The following is a 19,133-nucleotide window of genomic DNA, read 5'->3' as shown; positions in this document are numbered from 1 at the left end:
CAGCCCGAACTACCAAGCCATGTCTTTCCTAGACTGGAATGAAGCATCCAAGGACCGGTTTCTGGCTATCAGCCTTCTTCAGCCTGGATATCTTGACTCCGCTGATGTGGAGAGCCTGGGACTCACGTCTCAGCATACCCAGCCCACTCGGGGTGAAAATTGCAAAAAATACAGTTGATGGAAAGAATGCAGAACAATGTCTTACATTCACCCCAGTACAACGATCTGGGCCTAAATCCATCATTTTTTGCACTCCACACCACCCTAGGTCAGACAATGGCTATATCCAAATCAGCCTTGACCCTGTGCCTCATGGGAACAGTCCAACCAGAACTACCAAGCCATGTCTTTCCTAGACCGGAATCAAGCATCCAAGGACCAGTTTCTAGCTATCAGCCTTCTTCAGCCTGGATAGCTTGACTCCAGTGATGTGGAGAGCCTGGGACTCACGTCTGAGCATACCCAGCCCACTCGGGGTGAAAATTGCAAAAAACACAGTTGAGTGACAGAATGCAGAACAATGTCTTACATTCACCCCAGTACAAAGATCTGGGCCTAAATCCATCGTTTTTTTGCACTCCACACCACCCTAGGTCAGACAATGGCTATATGTAAATCAGCCTTGACCCTGTGCCTCATGGGAACAGTCCAGGACGAACTACCAAGCCATGTCTTTCCTAGACCAGAATCAAGCATCCAAGGACTGGTTTCTGGCTACCAGCCTTCTTCAGCCATCACCACCCTCTTTTGTACTGCTTTTGGCCGCCATAAGTGTGTCAGGGTATGCTCAGCCGTGAGTCCCTTGCTCACTTTGCAACTGGGTTCAAGCAAGCCGGGCTGAAGACGGCTGGAATGCCAGAAACTTGTCCTCGGAAGCTTGTTTCCGGTCCAGGGAAGACATAGCTTGGCAGTTCGGGCTGGACTGTTCCTATGAGGCACAGGGTCTGACTGATTTGCATATAGCCATGTCTGAACTGGGGTGGCAGAGTTGGCTAAAGAACGGTGATGGATTAAACTCAAATCTTTTGACTGGGTGTGAGTGTTTGATTGATTCAGATGCTCCGTCCATCACCACCCTCTTTTGTACTGCTTTTGGCAGCCATAAGTGTGGCAGGGTATGCTCAGACGTGAGTCCCTTGCTCACTTTGCCACTGAATTCAAGCAAGCCGGGCTGAAGACGGCTGGAATGCCAGAACCGGTCCTCGGAAGCTTGTTTCCGGTCCAGAGAAGACATGGCTTGGCAGTTCGGGATGGACTGTTCCCATGAGGCACAGGGTCAGACTGATTTGCATATAGCCATGTCTGAACTGGGGTGGCAGAGTGGGCTAAAGAACGGTGATGGATTAAACCCAGATCTTTTGACTGGGTGTTAGTGTTTGATTGATTCAGATGCTCCATCCATCACCTCCCTATTTTGTACAACTTTCTAAAAGTAGCATTTGCAAACACAGTATATTAAAATAAACTTTACTAAAATAAGTATTTTATTATTCTGAGTTCAGGCATACTTAACTTGACTTTCTACCATGCTCTCTAAGTCTGCTGAGATTATAGAGTGTAATAATTCCAGCAGCCCATTCTGGCCTATGGTGAGTAGGTAGCCTTACAATAGTGAAAAAACAAAAATGGCTGTAATTCACTATTAGGACATACCACACATATCAGGGCTTGTCCTACCTCATGCTTACAATGCACCCTGCCCTTGGGCCTACCATAGGAGTACCTAACATGAAGTTAAAGGAAGGTTTAGGGACTGGCAAGTAGGTGTACCTGCGCAGTTAGCATGACAGCACCAGACTGCATGCAGGTTGGGCAATGGCAGACCTTAGACACATTTTAAAGGGCTGCTTCTGTGGGTGACGCAACCAGCGCTGCAGGTTTACTAGCAGTATTGGTCTTTACAAGCTCTGGCACTCCTGGTGCACTTTACTGGGGACTGACAGTAAATCCAATGAACCAATCATGGAAATCAATTACAGGTATACTTTACATTGGGAGCACTTGCACTGCGGCACGGATTGGCTGTGGTGCAGTGCCCTTAGCAGCTAACACCAGCAAAACATCTGAGGCACATCAGCAAAAAGTGGAAGAAAGACTCACAACAAGGTGCCAGGTCTAACACTTGTCCCCTCTAGCTGAAATGTGGGGAGAACTACCCTACCGCAGGGAGTTCCTCATCACTAAGGCAGAAAAACCTGGATAGACCGTCAGCATTTGCGTGATCTATGCCATGGTGATTTTCCACCGTGAAGTCCATACCCTGTAGGGAAATGGACCACCTCAACAGCTTTGGGTTCCCACCCCTCATTTGTATTAACCATCGGAGGGGCCCGTGGTCTGTCTGAACTCGGAAGTGAGACCCAAACAGGTAGGGTCTTAGCTTCTTCAATGCCCATACCACAGCAAATGCTTCTCGCTCAATTGCACTCCACCTCTGTTCCCGTGGAAGTAACCTCCTACTGATGAAGGCTACAGGTTGCTCCCAGCCCTCCTCAGTAATTTGTGGGAGAACAGCGCCTACACCATGCTTTGAAGCATCTGTTTGCACTAGGAATTCTTAGGAGAAGTCAGGATCCAGGAGATCGGCCGCTGCGATGTAATCCAGGTAGGCGGCACTGAACTCGTCCAGCCCGGTTGACCAACCTCTGAAAGGTGGCAGGGGCATTCTTCATTCCAAAGGGTATAACCCGGAACTGGAAATGCCCATCTGGTGTGGAGAATGCTGACCTCTCTTTATCCCCATCAGTCAGGGCGATCTGCCAGTACCCAGACGTCAAATCAAACGTGCTGAGGTACCGGACAGCCCCTAACCTATCTATGAGCGCAGTTAGCATGACAGCACCAGACTGCATGCAGGTTCAAACTGTGGTCCGTGACCCCCAGGGGGGCCGTGGAGCGAAGCAAAGGGGGTCGCGCCTTCACAGTGTCACTTCTGCCCTGGCCTCCAGGGGTTCAGCCCCCCTCCTCCCCCATCCTGTGTCTCAGCCCGGGCTGCTGCAGTGCAGCTCGCGCTCCTGGGGCCTCGGCTGGGCAGTGTCTGGAGTCTTATCTCCGGCCCGAGTTTTTCACAGGTCTTTAAAGACCATTAGCATATTTACATGCCTTTGTTAACTGATTACCAAAGCTTAGTTTTTTTATGGTTCCAGTACCCCTTGGGCCCCCACTCTGCCTATTCCTTACATTTGTATTTTTACACTTACTGTTGTAGTGTGAGAATGCATTTAATGAAAAGAAATATAAAGTTGGGTTGCCAAAAGAAACATGACTGCTGTGTGCTGTTTAAAGATCCTGCGGAGACCTGCTCTTGACACTAAATTGAGTTATAAATAAAAAAGTATGTATTAATTAGTTATGTGACTTTTCTGTCTTTATTCTCTTTAATTATTAGTCATGGATCATTGAGGCATCCCTAGAATACAATTAAAATCTATTTATATTTGCTGTTCTAAGTATTCACAGATAAGTTAAAAAAAATACAGCTGTAGGTGACTGCTTATTTCTGGGCCATCAAAATAATGAGCTGGTAACCCTAATCATTAGACTGGAAGTTTGTTGCAGGATCAGCACATTATTTATTTCCTTCACCCTTGAACCCTGATGAATGCCATTATAGCAATAGTTTAACTTATATCTGAAACCCTACGCTTCAAGTTTGTGGGAATGCACCCTGCTTTCAGACTACTCACTTCTCATTCTCGCCTTCACTTTCACGTTCAGCCTGCACTCCCAGCAATCACAATGCACTTACACTGATCACCATGCACTCACACTGATCACCATGCACTTACACCATGCACTCACAACTTTCACCCGCTCACCCTGCAATCACAGTGATCATAATGTACTCACAGTGATCACAATGCACTCACACTGATCATCATGCACTCACACTGATCACCATGCACTCACACTGATCACCATGCACTCACACTGATCACCATGCACTCACACTGATCACCATGCACTCACACTGATCACCATGCACTCGCTCACCCTGCTATCACAGTGATCACTCTGCACTAAAAATTTGCTTGCACTGTTCACTCTGTACCTCACCCTGCAGTCACACAAGCACACTTCTCCCCCTGCACTCATGTGACACTCCACTCACCTGTCCCCCCGTTACTGCCCAATCTGTAGCTCACTCAAACAAGGCCATCACTAACCATGCAATAATTTGTCGTACTCTGCACTTACAGCCGAACCCAAATTCATATGGTCACCTCACTCACCTTGCAGTCACTCCTTTTACCCTACTCTCACACTGTTGCATTGCTCACCGTGCAGTCACATGGGCACTCTTGTCACCCACACAGTGCAGAAGGTTAAAGTGCCTGGTACAAAGAAGTTGTACCATGCACATCACAGAACTAAGTGTGAGTAAACTATGAGTAGCGCTATAAAAAAATGAAATGTTTGTCAGACAGGTGCTATAGAGAGATAAGGTGTATTGTTGGTGAGTGGTAGTGAGGGAATTCATGGAGAAGATGGACAGACTGTTGCACTGTGTGCGACCAGTGCTTGGACAAGCCCTGGCTGGGAGTGTTAACCCCCCCCCCCACCGAAGTTCGGGTCTAGTGGATCCCATGCTTCTGCCTATTATTTACATTTGTAGTGAGATACTGTTACCAAAAGGTGTCCTGGGGCCACGGTTTGAGTGCACCCTTGCTGCTCCCGGCCTTGGCCAGGTGAGCTTCTAATGTGGCAGCCCGTATCCCTGTGGATTGGGAGGCCCTTCACAGAGGTTGACTAGACATCTTTCTGATGTTAATTGCTGTATTTTGTTTATAAACTAGTACTGATGGGGTGAAATCTTTCCTCAGTATTACTGTGTTTAAAAAAATTCTAAATAATAAAGCAATGCTACCCCAAAATACGCAGCATCAGAGAACATCAATTACATTTTCTACTCACACAGTTTAGTCAAGCCTGTCGCATAATTTAGTCCTCACCTTCCTCTTAACCTAGAGATTTAGAAATTTTTGTCAGGAGGGGATCCTTACGTTTGAAAATGTTGACAAGGGGGTCTCGGCATCCACAAGTTTGAAGACCTCTGCCTTAGACACATTTTAAAGGGCTGCTTCTGTGGGTGAAGCAACCAGCGCTGCAGGCCCACTAGCAGTATTGGTATTTACAAGCCCTGGCACTCCTGGTGCACTTTACTGGGGGCTGACAGTAAATCCAATGAACCAATCATGGGAATTTATTACAGGTATACTTTACATTTGGAGCACTTGCACTGCGGCACAGATTGGCCGTGGTGCAGTGCCCTGAGCAGCTAACACCAGCAAAACATCTGAGGCACATCAGCAAACAGTGGAAGGGAGACTCATGCCAAGGTGCCAGGTCTAACACCCTGTTAGAACTATGATCTATCTTTTAGGAGGCCCAGACCAATAATCCTTACACATGTTCAGCAAATAAGGCATCCACAGCTCCCCCGCCAACACTTGTCAATGCTGACCAGAAATCAGGAGACCACTGTGTCCTGGTTCAAACACAAGTAAGGGGCTGAGTACGATGTTAGACGGAAACTCTTTCGACCGACTCGGTTTTGGAATCATTTCCAACTGCATCGGGATGGGTGATCAGAACGACTGATTAGGATGCTTCCTAACACCGTTCAATAGCACTCACACATGCACTCTTTACTGACTTGTCAACAGACAACATTACAATCATGAAAAATGTTAGTCTAAATGCTAAAGGTGAAATCAGTTTAATGCGGAGGAGTCCCGGTCATTTATCCCCTTCCTTGAAATATCAGTAACCTTCTCATACAAGTTTGTCAGTTGATGTGTCATCTTATTGATGTTAGTGCTGCATGGAGGTAACGGCTGGCAAATGCTGCATGTGAGCAGGTGCCCACATGTAAAGTCCATGAGGTAAACATGCTGCACATTGTCCTGGATATCCGCAAATGGTTATTGAGAATGGCATGCTGTCTCATAGCTACCATCTGTTGTGCTAAAATATGGACATTTATGTCTCATCGCAGCTGCTGACAGGATGATACAACTGCAGCGGACAACATTCCGGGGATGCCTGACATCCTGGCTGCAGCAGTGAAATCCTCATGCACCTGTCCTTCAAGTAATTCTGGCATGAGGTGTGTCACTAGCTTAGATAACTAATCCATGACAGAGATCGAGATCCCCTTTTCCAAATCAGGAGTGCACATGTGCCTGTCTGTCAATTGGTGATGCAGATCATTGAGAATGTTGCCTCTACCCTCAACAGCTATGTCTACAACGTCTATGAGGAGACAGGTGCAGCAGGATACACCAGGGGGGAACGCAAAAGTACAGAAAGTTGTGGCTGGAGCTCGTGAGTTTGCTAGTATTATGTACATCTCCGTATAACACCTCAGTGCTATGGTGTGAGCCGTCATTTGTGGTGGTACCCTAATCAGGTCACATGATCCTCATCTGCTTATGAAAAGTACAGTTAATACAACCCTGGTGTTGCACCACATGTAATACCAGGTCAATCACTAATACGGTTGCAACATCTGTGTTCCAGATGATGCCGAGGAAGAGGATGACAGACCTACGACCAGTGCTGGCCGACAGGGAATCAGAGGGGAGAATCCCCCAATCCTCCAGGCAGTTATGTTGGCAGCAAGTCATGCTCAAGAGGAGGAGGAAGTTCCTGAGGACGTGACTTTGTGGATGATGATGAATACATGTCCATCCACTCAGTGGATGATGATTCTGTTGTCACGGCATCAGATCCTCCACCAAGCAACATTTGTCAGTCTCCTCCTAAACAAACAATTCCCTGTTCACAGCATAGATGAAACCAGCTACCTCTCCAATGCATTCCAACACAGACATCACTCCCTCACAGCCCTCACGTCTAGGACCGACATAGTGGTTCACCTACCCGCTCTTCCCTACACAGTGTATCCCTGCCATCCTCTCTACCATCTGTGGAAGTACCAGCCCTGTTGTTGTGCAGGTATCCCCTGTGCACCATTCTCCTGCCCACAGCCTTCCAGCCCCCCAGAGTTGGACCTGCTCATCCCATCCTTGGCAGATACCTGCTGAGGGGCCCTGCACCTGACTATGGTGGCCAGTGGGAGCAGGACGTCTTCCAACAGCAGGCAGATTTCAGGCAGGACATTTGTGCCATTAGGGCTACCTGATCAGACATGTCTGGGTCCCTGCAGGACATGGTCCAATTCCCTCAGGTAGTGGACAGGCTGAACAGTCACCCCACCACCTCCTCAACCACAATCACCCCCTGTAAGTCAGTTTCAGTTTTTAACGTCTTTATTTCGATTTTTCATCATAAAAGACACACAAATGCACAAAAATTACATACAAAGTCATAGGATCATAAATATTTAAATAAACATACTAAACAAATCAAAAAGAAACAAGACAAGAATAGTTAAGGCAAGACAAATATAGTTAAAAATCTCAATTAAACATGCATGTAAAGACGTCAGGAGAAATTGTAAAAACATTTGAGCATATATAAAAAATGGCATATCATCAATACTAATAAAGTCATGGGCCAGAAAATCAGTGGGATAGCATAATGTATAAGTTATTTAGGTCATGATACTATGAACTGACTGACTTAATCCTTATCAGCCAAGCCCACCCAAGGAATTTGGCCAATCCAATGGTTAGCCATTCAGAAGTGTTAGTTCTCAAGATGTACAGTGCTTCACTACTCACTCGGGTGTTTAGTCTAGTACATATAGGTTTCAGCCACTTATAACGTGGTTTACAATAAGCAGTACAGACAAATAAAAAGTGACCTAATGTTTCTTTACAAACGGTACAACAGGGGCAGAAGCTTGACTCCGTCCTCTGCCAGCCGCTAGTAAAAGCCCTCAGAGGCAGTGTACCTACACGGAACTGATGGTATAGTTTCCTATCTAATGTTTTAAGGATAACATCCCAGTATACTTCTTTGTTAGGAACTGCTTTGTGGATCAAAAACTGGCCTGTCAAGTTCGATTTCTCTGAAAATGCCACATGTTCCGTTTTTACCATGGACCAAAAGAGAAGTTTAAATTCATTCTTGGTAGGAAAGGTTTGAGAACCCGGCTCTGACCAAAGCAAGGGAAGACCCATTTCAATAAGAGTATTCTTAATTAGCTTTAGCCATGGTATATCACCTGCCCCTTGTTGCATTCTCACATCCTGTAGTTCACGGGCAAACATGGCCAGTTCCGGGGTGGACCATATGCGTCTCCATAACGCCACCATCCTATAGAGGGCCTGGTGTTTAATGGTATACATGCCCATATCCATCAAAAGTGGAAGGACTGGTGTTGAGGGGGGGAGACTAACTAAGTTTCGAAGGAATTTATTCTGTATCCTATCCAGGACAGCCAAGTCCACACATCCCCAAATATCGGCCCCGTATAATATGGCTGAGCTGATTTTAGCACTATAAATTTTAAGTGCGGGCAGTACTCTTTTAGTCAGGGAACACCGCTGCTCTTTTACTAAACAACCGGTCAGGCGAGCAAATTTCAGACAGAGTGCCACAACTTGCTCTTTCCATCGTAGCCTATAATCCAAAGTAACCCCAAGATAAGTCATTACATCAACCTGCTCCAGTCTAGACCCGTTCATTAAAACATGGCCCCTCAGAGGCTTTTTCTTAGTCAGGACCATGAACTTGGTTTTATTAATATTGATCTCAAGATCGTTCATATTGCAGAAGTCCATACATTTATTTATTGCTGCCTGTAAACCCTTCTGTGTTTTGGCCAATATGAGAGTATCATCTGCAAAGATTAAAAGAGGGAATTTGGTCCCACCCAGGGAAGGAGCATCAGTGGGGGTGTCTGAGAGGAACTTAACTACCTGATTAATGAAGAGTACAAATAGGGTGGGGGCCAGGACACAACCCTGCCTCACACCGCGGGTCACGGGGAAGGATTCGGTAACCTGGCCTTGACGACCCCATCTGACTCTTGCAAAGTTTCCCTCATGCATCCTGATGGTAAGATCTAATAGTGCAGTAGGGACCCCCATCCTTCTCAATGCTGCCCACATCTTCCCTCTAGGGACCAGATCAAACGCTGATTTGAGGTCCACAAATGCAGCGAAGATCTTCCCGTCTCTCAGTAACACAGTTTTCCAATAGATCATGACAAATCTTAGAATCTGATCAACTGTGCTAATGTGTGCCCTAAAACCCGCCTGCATTGGAGACAGAATATCTACTTCTGACATCCATGTATGGATTTTCCCTAACAGCATTCTGGCTATTACTTTTTGTAGGGCATCGATGAGGCTGATGGGTCGGTAGTTTCCCGCATCAGATCTATCCCCTTTTTTGTGCATTGGCAAAATCTCAGCCCCTTTCCAGGAGTTTGGGATCCTAGTCCCTCTAGCTATAGCGTTTGCTAAGATTAATATGTACGGGACCCAGTGTGTTTGATCGTATTTAAAGAGGTCCGCAGGGATGCAGTCCATGCCGGGGGCTTTGCCATTCTGCACTTGTTTAAGAGCAGAAATAGCTTCAGTTTCAGTGAAAACAATGTGGTCAAGTGAGGACACCTCAGACTGCACACTGGCATCTTCCCTAATAGTGGTAAGGGAGATCCGTTCCGTGTGGCTGAACTGTGCCTCATAGTGCTTGACCCATTGCTCTGCAGGGACGTGGTTTACCGGAGTATGTAGTTCCCCCGACCCTCCCCATTTCACAACCTCCCAAAAATTTTGTTGGTTAGATGAGGTGCTTGCCTGGTATAAATCTAACCAACGCTGATCATCCCATTTGATTTTTGCCTCTTTTAATGCTTTCTTGTAATTCACCCTAGCTATCCTTATATCCGTACATGATTTGGATTTAATAGCACTTAACAGAGAGCTATGGGCAATACTACAGGTCTTATCATACCATTTCAACCTAGTTTGTGCTGGGACATTATTTCTTCCTTTTACGGGTTTGATAAAAAAAGACTTAATTTTACTAAAAAGAGACTCATGGATCGTCCCGATTTGGTCAAGTGGGGTTCCAGCCTCAAGTATGGGTACCATCAGTTTTGTAGCCGCTAAGACCTCCATGGCAACCCCGTTAATAGTAGCAGGGTTGTCTTGGAGCCCAGCCCATCGTACCCTTCTACAATCATTTGTGAGACCAGCATCTGCTGTATCAATATTTGTTGCAGAATTCATACGGAGACCCTCATGCACTGATAATTTTATTACCAGGGGGTTATGATCACTCTCAGGTCTAGTGACTACTTCCATGTCCACCAGTACTTTCCAAAACTCTATCTTTAACAAAAAATAATCAATGCGGCTCGAATTTAAGGAATTATCAAATGTAACTTTTCCCATCGGGTCTGATTTGGTCCTTCCATTCGCTGCACGTAAATCCCATTCAAGACAAAGACCCAACCACTGCATAACTGCCTCCGTGACTTTTTTAATTGGAGGAATAGACAAAGGGGGAATATTCCAAATCTGGTCAATTTCCCCATATCCCCCGCTGTCCAGATTAGGAAACGGTTCGAAACAACAGTTGAGATCACCTGCCACCATGACACATTTGTCACTACTAATGTTATTCAGTAGGGAGTCAAGTTCAGCTACCACTCCCGCAGGCTTCCCACCTGGTAGCCCTCTTGCATATATGTTGAACAAAAAAAAGTCCTGGTTATTTTTACCGGTTAATTTCAACGCTAAAATGTCATTGCTCATAGTAGGAAGGTCTGTGATAGTAAAGGCTAAGAATTGTCTAATCCAAATAACTAGACCTCCTGAAGGGCGACCCTTCGGTCCTTTGCAGGCTGGTTTATAGTAATTAAGGTAGCCAACCCGATAAATAGCATCAATTGACCAACTTTCCTGCAGGATAATTACATCATGTAAATCCACAAAGGAGCCCCAATCTGCCTCTGACACTTTCCCCTTTAAGCCCTCTATATTCCAAGACAAGACTACGAGCGTGCGAGTTGTTTTCTCTGCCAACTTGGCAGTTAGGTTCACAACATCCTTAGTGATCGAAGGTCTAGGGGTACTAGACGGAAATGTTTCCCTTGTTTCCACCCTCTGTGTTTTTACACTAGACACAAGGACAGTCTCTACCCCAGGGGCACTCACATTATTTGGAGAACAGTTTACCACAACACTAGGATGCCCAGTAATCGATTGTTCTACGTCATGTCAATCCACACCTTCCAGACCGGAAAGGGGAGCAAACCGGTTCGCAAGGTGGAGATAGAACATTGGATAAAGTGGGGTGTCAAAATGGAATCTCCCTCTAGACCTGTCCCTTCTTGAGTGATGAAACGGAGTGTGGGATCTATTAGCATATAAAGCTGGGTAAAAATAATGCAATAGTAAGGTTTGTACATCCCCAACTCTACCGAATCTTGGTTCCCTGCAGATGTATTCGGCAACCCAAGGCTCTCTAAAGCTAACCACCACACAATCCCCCTCAAGATCTTTCTTACCAAAACCTATCCAATCCACCCTCCTTACATTAAGTATTTCAGGATTTAGGTTAGGAGGGAGTGGCCGGTTTTTATTGAGCCAGAATGTAACCTTATTATAAAGATCCTTGTGTGTTTCCCTCTTGCCATCTACAAGCGGAGCCACGCCTGTTAAAATAATTGTATAAGGCACTGACTCCGGTGGGAGGTTCACACACTGTTTCTTTGGGATGGGTTTGGCAATAGGCTGATAACTTATATTTTGGCCCCTAGTGGAAGTTGGGTTTTTCTGAACCTGCAGGTTTTTTACAGGCTTTGGTCTTGCAGGGTTCTCAGTAGAAGCTACTTTCTTAGGAGCGGGTACAGTTTTTTGCGGGGCCTTGGGTATAGAGGGTCCCACTTGTGAACTATTTCCCCCCGCTTTATTGTTCTTCATAACGGTGGGCTTCGGAATGGTCGGGACAGGAGGGGTCAGACCAGCAGTTGTTAAGCTGGCGAGGATTCTATCAGAGGTCGCTTTGTTATCTTTCACTAGCAAGTCTAAGGAATCCATTTTAGTGTTTAGTAACCTTGTCCTTTCAAAAAGAGGTAAGAGTAGAGATTTGAATAGCAGCTCAATTTTAGCCAAAAATATCCCTTCTGTGATGCTAATCATGGTCTCACCTCCCCCTAGCTGGGCAGTAGCGTTAGTGATGGGTAGCTGTAGGGGGGACGGTGTGGCATTTCCCAACCCCTCAGTATGTTCCTCCATAACCGGTGAGTCTATCCTCTTGCGTTTCCCAGGGTTATGAATGGGTGTTTGTTGTGGTTGGGAAAGGGAATCCATTCGTTCAGTACTAATGTTTAGTTTTGGTGAGTCTGAAAGACCAGAGTTATCCCTGGACTGATCTAAGCAAATGGTCCCGCTAATTGGTAAGTTATCATGCGCAGTATTAAAAGCACTTTCCTGGTTTGAATCCACTATCTCCACAGAGTGAATCTCAGAAGCAGTTGCCAACATTACTTCTACATTACTATCCGAGTTCAACGTGGAGAGTGGGACAGGGGAGACAGCCTCATTGATTTTACCTAGTGAAGAACGCTTGCCAGTGATGATATCAAGCGAAAGGCGTTTTTCAACCAAGGCGATCTCCTTCTCTAGAATAGCAGTAGAACGTTTAAAGAATTGATCAATTGTACCAGTGAAAGTACCATTAGAGGTGGAGACCTGAACTTGCCTCTCTTTACCAGACCTTAAGGTCATTTTTGCTATTCTTTTTAGAATACAACGAACGGGAATATAACCAACCTCAGTACTCTATCAGCAATGCCACTCAGGCCACAGTATTTTTCCTTCCAGATATGGGGACTTGAACGTCACTTTAGACACAAACAGTAACAATAATAATTATACCAGTTAATAAAACTCATAAATAAGTAAATAGGAAGAAAATGTTAATAATAGGGCCCAGCCCGGCCTCCTCCGGCCCCGGACGGCCACAGACGGTCCCGCCCTTGTCCCGGGCTTCTCCCGCGCGCTCTCCCGCGCTGCGGGAGTACGATTGGCAGTTATAGGACTCGTAAACCACAGGTCGATGGAAAGGTGGGAGGGGTCGGGGAGAGCGGTCCAGGTGTTGCTCCTCAGGGCTGGCGGGCGCTCCTGGGAATTGGAGTCCCTCGTGAGCGCACGCCGCTCGCAGCCCCAACAAGGATTTCCCTCAGCTGCCCCTCCAAACCTTCAAGCTACTGCAGATGACACAACACGATGCGGGACCCGCGAAGCGGGTTCCGCGAGCAGTAGGCTGTCAGGCAGGCAGGCAGGCGGGCAGGTCAGTCCAAAACAAGAGTGCTCTTCTGTCAGCAAAGCGTCCCACTCATAAGACCAGGGAGTGCTGTTTAAGAAAGGTCGATGGAAAGGTGGGAGGGGTCGGGGAGAGCGGCCCAGGTGTTGCTCCTCAGGGCTGGCGGGCGTTCCTGGGAATTGGAGTCCCTCGTGAGCGCACGCCGCTCGCAGCCCCGACAAGGATTTCCCTCAGCTGCCCCTCCAAACCTTCAAGCTACTGCAGATGACACAACACGATGCGGGACCCGCGAAGCGGGTTCCGCGAGCAGTAGGCTGTCAGGCAGGCAGGCAGGCGGGCAGGTCAGTCCAAAACAAGAGTGCTCTTCTGTCAGCAAAGCGTCCCACTCATAAGACCAGGGAGTGCTGTTTAAGAAAGGTCGATGGAAAGGTGGGAGGGGTCGGGGAGAGCGGCCCAGGTGTTGCTCCTCAGGGCTGGCGGGCGCTCCTGGGAATTGGAGTCCCTCGTGAGCGCACGCCGCTCGCAGCCCCGACAAGGATTTCCCTCAGCTGCCCCTCCAAACCTTCAAGCTACTGCAGATGACACAACACGATGCGGGACCCGCGAAGCGGGTTCCGCGAGCAGTAGGTTGTCAGGCAGGCAGGCAGGCGGGCAGGTCAGTCCAAAACAAGAGTGCTCTTCTGTCAGTCACTCCCACTACCTGCACAACCAGCCTTGAACTGTCACCCCCACCACCTCCACAGCCACAATCACCCCCAGTACAGTCATTCCCACCACCTGCACAACCAGCCCTTGTCCAGGCACAGACACAAAATGTGCAGGCACCATCTTCCCCTGCACATGTAGATCACCCTGTACAACACCCACTTACACGTACAGGACATGCTCAACCTGACCCCTCACAGCGATCATCCCTTCCAAAATTGCAAAGTCGCAAGCACGATCACTAGTGGCTAGGGGCCCAAGACAAACTGACCACGTGAATATGTGTATAGGAAAAATAAAGAAAGACAAAAGTAATATTCTGTTGTGTATCATGTCCTGTATATCGATGTAGGTATGTGTGTGTGTGTGAGACACAGTTACACGGGTAACCCATCATTGCAACAAGCTGTTATGTGCATAGCAGATGATTCACAGAATATGTGTTCATATTTGGAACCAGCCATCCAAAATGAAGTCAATCAAGTTAAATTAAGCAGACTTCCTTAAAGATATTTATGTAGGAACAGAAAATAACCGTCCGTTTGGAAGGGAGAAAGGAAAACAAATGATGATCTTAATGCAGAAGGTGAAGGGAACTTGGATTGGGGTGAAGCAAAAAAAGATATAATACGTTAGGGAGGGTCAGGGAAACCATTCTGTTTACAAGGGGAAAAATAAATCTTTTTCCAAAACAGCATCTCAGTCAAAAAGTCAAGTGTCCTTTTGATCATCCTCCAGGACCACAAAGTCCAGATCCTCAGTGTCCGAAGCAGGCACACGGCTGGCTGGTGCAGGAACAGTCACCACATGGGATTGTGACACACAAGGAGTAGGAGGGGAAACAGTTTGGGGCAAAGGACAGGGGGAGACATTGACAGTGGTATGGGAAGGGATTTGGGAGACAAGAGACGACATGGCTGTGGCCATGGAATTGACGCTGGTGGTGAGATTGTCCAGAGATCGGACAATGTCCGCTCGCATCGTGCGTATCTCCAGACACAAACTTGTAGCATGATGTGAGCGGACATGTCTGGTTGACCCTCACACATCCAAATTAAGTCCCATGTTACAGCCACAGGAGGAACAACACCAGGAGGGGCCTGGGGGGACAGGAGAGATGCAGTGCCTCAAGTCTGGAGCAGATGTTGCTGTCAGGTAGGTGGCTATGAGAAGGGAGACAGGTTGCAGGGGACGACACAGCAGGTGGGGTTTTTAGAGTTTCAGAATGGCTGGGCGCACTATCTAGTGTTAACGTTGTAGTGATAAAATTAGACCAAAATTAGGTAGTGAAGCGTACAGGCGAGCGGAAAAGACCCCTTAACCGCTCAAATGTAGGTTAGAGATCCAACCTACAAGACCATATTAAGCTACAATGCACTCGCACACATAAAACACAGTATAACCATACAGTAGGCAAGGTCTACAAAAACATTATATGTACAGAGCCAAACAGACAATTATAATACAGTACAGTATCCTTGGGAAATAGATGTAGATTTTATTGATTCCACAACCAGCCGACACGTGTTTCTTCGCGTTGGAACAAATCACTGCGACTCATCAGGGCTGGGGAATAAGCAGAATAATATGGGTATGGAACACTTTATATTCTTCAAGTACATATTTACACATTTGTGAACATAGCTAACCCTTTAACACTAAGTGTGTTAATCAGTGGAAATAGTGGCAATAGTGTCAGAGCAAAGGAGATAGGATAGATAGATTCATTGGATCGTCCCGTCCAGATGCTCAAAAAGTCTGTGAGAATTGTAACAGTATGGAGAACCAAAGACTTAATTATTGTTGTTGTGAATTTAAAGTTCTCCATTTCTAACTTATTGTTACCACGGTTTAGAGTGTTGGTAAAGAGTTAAAAGTTATCTGCAAGCAAAGAGTAAGTTGTAGAAACGAAGAAAGGATCACCACCGAAGGTATAGTGTATCATCGTGACATGCATCTTAAGAGTAATCATTGACAATTAGTTAAAAGTGCGTGCATGCAAGTCTGAACTTCAACCAAAAATTTTTAGATGAAGTTGTTAGCATGTTCAGAGATTTGTATACCTTAAGACACGACCAAAAGTTCTAAAAGGTCACGATCAATGTGTCTTTGTGGTCTGATTACTGTCGTGGAGAAAAAGAAAAAAAAGAGGGGGCAGAGATAAGTAGGTAGGGATCGCAAGGAAGGGGGAAGATGCACCTAGGGGATCACTAATTGTGTTTCTCCTTAGTGATCATTTTAAACTGCTCTGTATTTCTGCCGTTATAAGCAGATCTACATATAAAACATAACCTCTCACCGTATAAGTGCAGGTATAGGTTTTGGTTCTCTAGGGTACGGGTGTTGCAGAAGAACAAGGAAGAAACGCTTCTGTATTGTAGGGAGGTTCCAGGTGTGTTGGTTCCTTCCTAAGGATGAAGCAAAAAACAAAGGGACCTATGTATGTCACGGATATCTTCTAATATAGTTATTCGCGAAATCTAGATTAAATGCCGAGACCCTCTTAAAGCCACTCACCGTAGCTAGGAGTAGTAAAACAAAGTACGCTGTAGATCGTCTCGGAAAGGTGAGTGTCACATCAGATCTGTTTTCCCGCACACTGTGGTTAAGACTCTGTGTGGTCAATGATGCTAGGAACAGAAAGTATACAAAGAGTGATATTTTGAAATTCAGGGCCATGTGTGTGAAATACTTAGTTAGTCTTAAATTTCTGAAACATGCTAAAATGGTCATTTGTGGTACCTTGATTTCTGTGTGCATCAAGCCGAAAACCGGGAGGGGATACTAAGTCAGGTTTCGGTTCTGGTGGGTGCTACCTGTTGCCGGAACTTCTGTAATAATATTAACAAAATCCACCGTCAAAGAATGGCCTTGCCAGGGGGGCGTGGCTTGCACGCCATCTGGAGAGGACGGATTTCCCCTGAGCTCCGCTCAGGACGGGAACGCGGATGCCGTGAGGACCTTTCCTGCCGTTTTTCAAACTGCTTTTTTGGGCTGCAGTGTCATCGGAAGGTGGGCAGATTATGAAGAAACAACTGTGCAGTGTCTCCTAACAACGGAACAGCGGATTTTGGTCCCGGTAATTTGTACCATCTCCTCAACTCGGGCGGCCGCCATTTTGTTTGCCGATCCTGTGAATGTCGTCCTGCATCTGCTCTTACGCCTCATTTCACCTTGCCTACTGCTGGTAACATCGGAGGAACACTTTGGCATGTATATTATTTTGTTTAAACAGTCTTTAATAGTTTTTCCGTGCCAAATGCTTTTTGCCTCTCGATTTCTGATGTCACAACAGTTTCTATGAGGAAATATAGCCGCCATTTTAGGATTTCTGGCTGCGAAGTGTTCTGCTTCTTTCTGATTATCCCCATTCACATGTTTTTAAAAGAACTTACTTGATAATATTTTTGCTGGTGTCCACATCCCTTGCCTCCCATGGTCTATTGCTTCCTGCTTACATACTGGGAACGTTTTTCTTTTACTATGTGTGGAGATCACAACCGCCATTTTGAGACTTGCTAGGTTTGGATCTCACTTTGCCACTACTTGCTTCTTCTGGCACTAAGGTCTTTAAAGTGACATACATAGGTCCCTTTGTTTTTTACTTCTTCCTTAGGAAGGAACCAACACACCTGCAACCTCCATACAATACGGAAGCGTTTCTTCCTTGTACTTCTGCAACACCCGTACCCTAGAGAACCAAAACCTATACCTGCACTTATTCGGTGAGAGGTTATGTTTTATATGTAGATCTGCTTATATCGGCAGAAATACAGAGCAGTTTAAAATGATCACTTAGGAGAAACACGATTAGTGATCCCCTAGGTGCATCTTCTCCCTTCCTTGCGATCCCTACCTACTTATCTCTGCCCCCTTTTTTGTCTTTTTCTCTACGACAGTAATCAGACCACAAAGACACATTGATCATGACCTTTTAGAACTTTTGGTCGTGTCTTAAGGTATGCGAATCTCTGAACATGCTAACAACTTCATCTAAAAAATTTTGGTTGAAATTCGGATTTGCATGCACGCACTTTTAACTAATTGTCAATGATTACTCTTAAGATGCATGTCATGATGATACACTATACCTTCGGTGGTGATCCTTTCTTCATTTCTGCAACTTACTCTTTGCTTGCAGATAACTTTTAACTCTTTAACAACACTCTAAGCCATGGTAACAAAAAGTTAGAAATGGAGAACTTTAAATTCACAACAACAATAATTATGCCTTTGGTTCTCCATACTGTTACAATTCTCACAGACTTTTTGAGCATCTGGACGGGACGATCCAATGGATTTATCTATCCTATCTCCTGCTCTGACACTATTGCCACTATTTCCACTGATTAATGCACTAGTGTTAAAGGGTTAGCTAATATGTTCATACATGTGTAGATATGTACTTGAATAATATAAACTGTTCCATACCCATATTATTGTGCTTATTCCCCAGCCCTGATGAGTCGCAGTGATTTGTTCCAACGCGACGAAACACGTGTCGGCTGGTTATGGAATCAATAAAATCTACATCTATTTCCTAAGGATACTGTACTGTATTACAATTGTCTGTTTCGCTCTGTACATAGAATGTTTTTGTAGACCTTGCCTACTGTATGGTTATACTGTGTTTTGTGTGTGAGAGGGCATTGTAGCTTACAGGATGCAGGGGATGCAGCTGGAGCCCCCAATGGCATGGGGGACTCTGGAGGTAGGGAGAGGCTGATGACAGGCCTAGATTGAGTGTTGGCCTGCCCAGGGGACACCTCTTCAGGACCCACTGGTGAAGAGTGTGGGGGAGAGTAGCTCTCCACCACATCATGGTCAGAGGTGTCGGGTCCTTCCCCCCATCTTCAATGTCCACAGCCTCCACCTGGGAAGTAGCACCAGAGGGGTGCTCTTCCTCATTCCAGGTGGGTGCAATCCCCTTGCCTCCAGATGTTGAGGGTCCCTCCTCCTACTCTTCTTCCTCGCTAGTGGAAAGAGTGTGTAGCTGCAGGTGCAGTGATGTCCTCCTGCTCCGGACCTGTTCCTGCAGTTCTTCTGTCTCACCAGCCGTGCCTGCTGAAATGTAAGCAAAATCCTGATGTGGTGGTTGTTTCATGCAGGACGAGACACGTACATAGATGAGCCAAGGTCAGAATTTGTTTTCCTCTGATCACACTCTACAGTTGTCATTGGAAGATTTACGACTCCTGACGCATCTCCGCTAATCAGCAGAGATGCGCCAGAAG

This window comes from Lissotriton vulgaris, chromosome 4_2 (genome assembly GCF_964263255.1).
Source record: "Lissotriton vulgaris chromosome 4_2, aLisVul1.2, whole genome shotgun sequence".
Taxonomy (NCBI): domain Eukaryota; kingdom Metazoa; phylum Chordata; class Amphibia; order Caudata; family Salamandridae; genus Lissotriton; species Lissotriton vulgaris.
Note: the sequence above shows the minus strand (reverse complement) of the source record.